Source organism: Myotis davidii, unplaced genomic scaffold (assembly GCF_000327345.1).
Source record: "Myotis davidii unplaced genomic scaffold, ASM32734v1 scaffold205, whole genome shotgun sequence".
Taxonomy (NCBI): domain Eukaryota; kingdom Metazoa; phylum Chordata; class Mammalia; order Chiroptera; family Vespertilionidae; genus Myotis; species Myotis davidii.
The window spans coordinates 4,259,634-4,266,656 of record NW_006297573.1 but is presented as its reverse complement, the minus strand read 5'-3'; the positions used below and the strand labels follow the sequence as shown (position 1 = coordinate 4,266,656).

The window sequence follows — 7,023 nt, the reverse complement described above, 5'->3', positions numbered from 1 at the left end:
GACCCGCGCGTGAGCGATTGCCCCACAGGATTTGCAAATGTGGCCGACCCGCTGATTCACTCCAGATGCTTGGGACATTGAATAAGGCGGCTTCCTCTCCTGGAAATGACTGCTAGGGCTACAGCCCTCAAACAATTACATTAAAAAGCGGAAAGGGAAAGGCGACGCACAGGAGAGGCCCCCAGATGCTTTACTGTGGTCCTTCCCACTGAACATAAGTAGACGTGTTCCCAGAACTTGGGACCCACGTTAGGAAGAAAGGAGGAGTTTTCATTCTGTGAGCATTTGCGGCCGTGTGGACATTAAACATGGTTACAGTGGAGACTGACCCGAAGCTGGGACATCCCAGAGCTAAGCGTCCAAGAGTGACGTGAATATTTTGGACACTCAGCATGGGCATGTTGCTGGCATTACTCTTCCCTTCCAGTGTCAAAATGTCTTGTGTGAAGACCTTCTGTGATCTTCATCGGTGAACACTCAAATATGAGGCACTGAAGTAAAAATATATATAATTATAGCAGCACTATCTCAGATGCTTCACGATACATCGTCCATAAGGGCTCCAATCCCTAGGGAATCACCGCGCTTGGGAAAGGACAAAACATTTCCCAACTGTCTCTGGCTTTTGAGCACTGTGTTTGCACCCTGGTCTCTGTGAACTAAAGATAATACTTGTTCATGAGATCATTGCTGTTATTGGGGCTTTGGTCATCCAAAAGCAGGCATGTTTCCACAGGTGGGAGGAAATGTATTGGCCAGGATCTGTTTGGTGACACTAGGGGTGCATCTATGTAGAAAGGCAGAGGGTGTGTCTGTGGGTCTGTGGACTCTCACTGCTGTTATGTATGTGAATCAGGAGGATTCCTCTCTCCTTCAGCAATCGGAGGCTGTTGGGACACTTTTCTTTATTCATATCTTATCTTCACCTAATAGACTCCCTAACTGTATTCATGGGCCTCCTTTCCATTACACACTTCACTCATTCATGGATGTTAGACAGGGGTAGGCTCTGAGGATCAACAATGAATAAATCTTGGCTGCTACCATATCTAACTACTCAAGTCATGTGAGCATAACAGACAAGTAAACCATGTCATGAGTTACATGACAGAGGCACACAGAACATGCAGGAACAAGTGCATGTCGATCAGAGCCAGTGAGAGCCCACGCATTGACACCCCACTCCAGCCTTTTACCTACTGAGTAACGAGGAGGGCATTAATGGGCATGGGCCAGAAATCTGACTCTTGGGAGAAGGACAGAGAACTACTGCCCAGAAGGGTGAGTGAACCTTGGTTGGGAGAATATTCCAGTATGGATAGTGAAAAAAAACAAAACAAACAAACAACAAAAAAGAACAGCTGGAAACCTGAGCCCCAGGCTTTGACCTCAGGGAAGTGGTGTGCTATACAGTCTCCTCTGGCTCAGTGTGCTCACCCATTGTTCTAATCACCTCTTATCTACAGTGGACTCACAAATTGAATTCCTGTTTACACAGTATGTGTGGTCCCAAGACCATTGTTTCTCATAGATGCCTATGAAATATGGTTTTGTACAGTGTGGGGAACAGTGACTGAGAACCTTACAAATACAGGTTGGTCCCAACCCTTGGCTTTGTGATGTCATCAGCACTGAGTTGCATATCTATCCCTGTGGGGCTCATCCTGAGATGGTAACAGTCCTATATACAGAAGTTAAATACTGTTTTGAGATGTGGAATCTTCGTGTCTGTGCTGAATCATGAGCTTCAGAGCTGAACCTAATTATATTTGTGTTGCATTGACTAGCAATTAGTACTTCTTCTGTTCTAAGAGAGGAAAGAGAAGAAAAAAATATTAACATGCCTAAATTACAATGAAAGGAAGTGAGTGGGATGCTAGTCTCTGATTTTTGTGGCCAGGCACAAAACTCATGTTTTGCCAGAGAGAGGAAATTAGACATTGTGGCCCAAGATCCTTGGGATGGGGGGTGTGGGATCTCAAGGTTGATCACAACTAGTAGCCAGCCAGCCAGCCAAGCACTCACACAAAATGCACAGCCTCCTAAGGGGGTAGATTCAGGCTTTGGAGAGGCCTAAAATAACATAATTTGGAGGCATTCTTTAAGAAAAACAATACAACATGACAAGTACAAATTAGATAGCAGGGTCTTGGGAGGGGCCTGCATAAGAGGGGGAACGATGAAGCTTAATCCACCTCTAGGCCTCCTCATGTAAGACTTGGCCACTCCCATCCGCCTTTCCCTGGAGAAGGCAAATGTCAGTCTATTAAGACACAGGGGGTGCGGTTTATGAGCAGAGGCAATAAAAACCAAAGACATAAGACTGTGCCAAATGGTGACTCAAGCGGGATATGAGAGTGCCTGCAAGTATTTGAAGGGTGTCAGCAGAGAGAAGGGAAAAGAATTGTTCACTGTTCTGGGGTGGACAGGGAATGAGGGTGCAACTAAGTAAATAAGAATGTGCACAGAATTCATCGGGAAACAAAGATAACTGTATTTTCTGATACTGTGGCATAGCACTTCCCATGGGAAATACTTAAGGATCAACTGAATCACCGAAAACTGACATTGGCCACAAAAAATGTGCTAAAGGAAACAATCCTGGTTCATTCGGAGCCCTAAATTCCATAAGGCTGACACATGTGCTCTATAGATTAGTGTGGGGAGCAGGCCAACTGAGGAAAAGAGAACAATCCCGAAGGGAGGAGCCGCCACCTCACCCACAGTTGCTGACTGGTGGGGAGCACATGACTAAAGAGGAAGAATCTGAGGAGATGGTGCCACCCAGCGTTGTGATGACTACTGTAGCCAGGAAACCAGCAGCCAATTCCATCATGAGCTGTAACCACAGAATTCCTGCTCCCTGGTCTCAGCGGATAGGGAGTTCTATCACAACAAATGAAGGGTCATTGGGTGATATGGGAATTATGTTTGGGCACAAGCATATTGCGTCAAATAGACTGTTCACATCAGTGTGAGAAGAATAGAGAATATATTGGGTGGCAGAAGTGAGATCCAGAGAGGCTCCTTTGGCTAAAAGGTAGACTAATTCAAACACTCTGAGGAGAGCCTACCTTTGATTCCCTAAGCTGACAGCACAAACACAGAATGGGAAAAACCTTCACTTGTTTGATGGTGAATCTGGAAGAGTTGGGAATAGAAGGCTTCATTAAATATAAATCCAAAATGAGTCAAACAGGTGTTATTTTAAAATATATTTTTATTGATTTCAGAGAGGGAGAGATAGAAACATCAATGATGAGAATCATTGATCGGCTACCTCCTGCACACCCCTACTGGGGATGGAGCCTGCAACCTGGGTATGTGCCCTGACCGGAAGTCAAACAGTGACCTCCTGGTTCATAGGTCAATGCTCAATCATTGAGCAACACCAGTTAAGCCAGGTGTTATCTTAATTCCCTGATTATATATTTTTTCAGTCTGTTCAGCTTTTCACCAATTGTTAGGTCAAAGTGGCGATATACAAGTTGCTTACATGTGGAGCCAGAAACAAGAAGTTCATCCTGAGTATATACTGAGTGCTCTAAAATTACAGATTCTTGGGACTCACACCAAAACTCCTATGGAATCTCAGGATGGGCGTCCAAAAATCTACATCTTTCCAAATTTTCAGATAGTTCTGAGGCTTAGTCAGAATGAAGAATTACTGCTCTCAATAAGAGAAATTTATAATCAAGACAAAGTGTTAGGAGAGGGGTACAGTGTGACAAGGACAGAGAGGAGGGAACAGCTCCCATTCATTTTTAAAGAATGAGTGACTTTCACACTAATCTTGATGAAAGGCAGATCACCAAGTAAAAAGGTAATACAGAATGTCTCCCACCCTTGTCATCCTAATTGGTATGATTTTTGAGGACAGAAAGAACAACATGAACTTCTAGGTGACCAGAACAAGAATATATGCAATCAACACCTTATTCATTTGTCAGATTTTTAAGTTTTAGAAACCATCTTGTATAATAAGAGCCCAGCGACCCAACAGTGAAACGACCAGAACAACTGGTTGACCAGTCACTATGACACTCACTGACCACCAGGGGGAAGATGCCCAATGCAGGAGCTGCCCTCTGGTGGTCAGTGGGCTCCCACACTGGGAGCGCTGCTCGGCTAACCAGGATGAGCGGCACTCCCACAGTGGGCCAATCGCCACAGACCACGCCCCCCCCACTAGTGCACGAATCCTGTGCACCAAGCCTCTAGTTTAAAATAAAAATTGTCATTCCTTTGCCTGGAGATCAGGGAGAAATGGTAGATAGCTGTAGCGTTGCTGACCCTGGAATTTATTTGTCTCCGATTCTACTCCATCTGCATCCTCACTGCATCCCCACCCAACACTCTCTGTCTCAGCATTCCATGTAAATGGATGATGTTAATAATCATTAGTAATGATGCTAACTGGAGGGTGGAGACCACCCAAGATACCAGGAAGCTATTTCATATCCATGAGTTCTATGAAGCTCTGACATTGCAGATAATAGAGCTTATTAAAGAGATGGAAAGCCCTACACAAGGGGATGAAAACGTTTGCATCAATAGTGATCCTGTAATATTTGTGTGTCTGCCATAAAATGAAGCCCAATCAATTCACACCAGTTACCTAGGGAATGGAAGTGGGATGGAAACTAAATCATCACTTATTTTGTAAAGAAGTGTCCCCCTGTGGGTGCAGGTCTTTGCTTTTCTGTGATTAATCCCAGATCCCCATTGGCAAATGCTCCCACATAATCTCCCAGAACAGCTGGGCTGTGATTGAAGTGTCAATTATTAAATGCCCAAGTTTCCTGCAAGGCAGCCTTTAATCATGAGGTGCTCCAAAGAGAGAGAGAAAGAGAGAGAAAGAGAGAGAGAGAGAGAGAGAGAGAGAAGAGGAGGGATGGTAATGGGTGGGAGAAGAGGGTGGGAAGGCTAGTTTCCAATTTTTCAACATTAAACCAAAGAGATTTGGAACCCAGATGGCATCCTGCAGTCCTTCCACACAAGCTGCAAGAGTCTGACCATGGCCAAGCTAACTAGCTTCACCCTCCCATTGCTCAGAACATACATTGCATAGTTATTTTGCACCTGATTCTTCTAAGAGGTGTGACTGTCTCACCCATTTGTTGCCTACTTTAAGCCTATGTTAATTACGAGTTTTTCTGTTAATCTATGTTGATGGAAGTATTAGTGACATTTTGGCACCTATGTACTTCCTAATGATTTGAACCCAAAGGTCGGGAAATCACTCATTGTCCCTTTTCTGTGGAGTAGAATGACGTTGGGATGGGGCTTGTCAGCATATGCAAAGATATAACTTTCCTTATGGCTGCTGCTTCTTCATGATCACCTTAAGGAAACCCCTGAAAAATTAGATTTGTTCTTCCATTCAAGAGGTATGTGGATCCTGGAGGGGGGGGGAAGGCATATTGTGGGGTAAAAATAAAATATGTGATGAGAAGTACAGTACTATAGGTGTCAAAGATAATTCTTGAATGAGGGTCATTATATCTATCCTTGGTGGACACTCCTTCTGAAAGTAGCCTCATTGGGCTACATTCCAAGCTCTTTTCATCTTTTGTTTTTCAAATCACCTTTCCTTAAATTCATTATCACTTTGGTGCTGCAAAGTGGTTGTACATGGTGTGGGTTCATTATTCTTATTTCTGAATAACCTGCAGAACTTAAAAATATGTGTAAATTGAAATGAAGCAAGGGTACAATTGATATCTGATGTGATATGATGATGATAAACTAATTTCCAAGCCACCAAAGACTGAAAATAAAGTTGTTGAAAATGTAGAATTGCCTAAATCCTTAGACAAAATGATTAATGAAGGTATTTTATCTGGAAGGCAATTTCCTATTCAGGCAATGGACAGGAAGATAATTAGAATGTAACAGAATAACTAAAACCAATAGGATTTCCATGACTAAAAACAACATTAAAACCTTTTTTTTTGTGGTGGGAGGGTAGCAGGTGGGGGTGATGGGCCAACATATGATTCCCATATCTAGCAATAGAAGATATTTCTCCCTTCCAGGTGCTGTGGTTTTTCAGTCCTTACCAAGGTCACCCAGAGTCTTATACAGTCTGACAGTTCTTGGTGGATTTAATTTGTTTTGAGTGCTTAAAAAAAAAAACAACGAATTAGCAGATTGCTTTCCAGAGACAGTTTATCATGTTTTGTATATTGGTTTTTATATATATATATATATAAGAGTCTTGTGTATTTCTTATTGCCATAAAAATAATCCACATTTTGTCTGTAGCCTGCACTGTTTTAGTCCCTGGAAAGTCTAAAGAACAAACTGTTATATTTCTGAGATAAAGTTCTCTGTTAAATGTAGAAAATGTTAAGCTGGAGATGATGAGAAAGGCAGATTAATGGGCCTATCCCATTTAGCTATGGTTTTATTTACGTCTCTTAAGCGAAGCAGATTTGGGTCTGATTAATTCTGCTATGAGAGATCCCCTGGAAAACTCAAGATGGTTTACTTTAAGAAGCATCTGTCAGCAGCTAAGTATGGGCTTCCTTTCCATTCAGAACGTATTAACACAATAGTATAAACCATTCCATTACACAAAGTGCAAGACCTGTCAAATTTATTTTTGTTAAATCTGGCTCCAAGCCACCACTCCCCAAAGTTGAAATGTCTAGCATTGGTCATTCTTCAAATAGCCCTTCTCTTAGACTAAAAATAACAAGGTCAGGGGCTCCCACCAGAGCCACACGGGCCACGGACCTTTCTGTGCCACACCCTGTGTCCCCGCTGTGAGTCGAGCAGTGCCCCTCCACCAGCCAAAGTCACCCTTTTCGTGGCTCCATGGCCTTGGCACTTGGTGCGCAGCCTCCATGGGCACCAAGCAGCCATCTTCCATTTGATTCCTGCATCCCAGTGGCCATGGGTAGAAACCTCGACCCAGATAACCAGGTTCTCAGAACCCGCAGCTCCCTCTGCTCTCCATCCCAGTGGGCCCACTGTTTCCTTTTATCTTCAAGGCCCCACCCCTGTGATCCAGTTAAT

At 43.4% G+C, this 7,023-nt stretch overlaps 1 protein-coding gene across 1 annotated transcript in view; it reads left to right on the top strand.

Annotated features, from left to right (window-relative positions):
* GSG1 (germ cell associated 1) overlaps nt 1-7,023 on the top strand; it is a 16,813-nt gene that overhangs the window by 2,226 nt on the left and 7,564 nt on the right.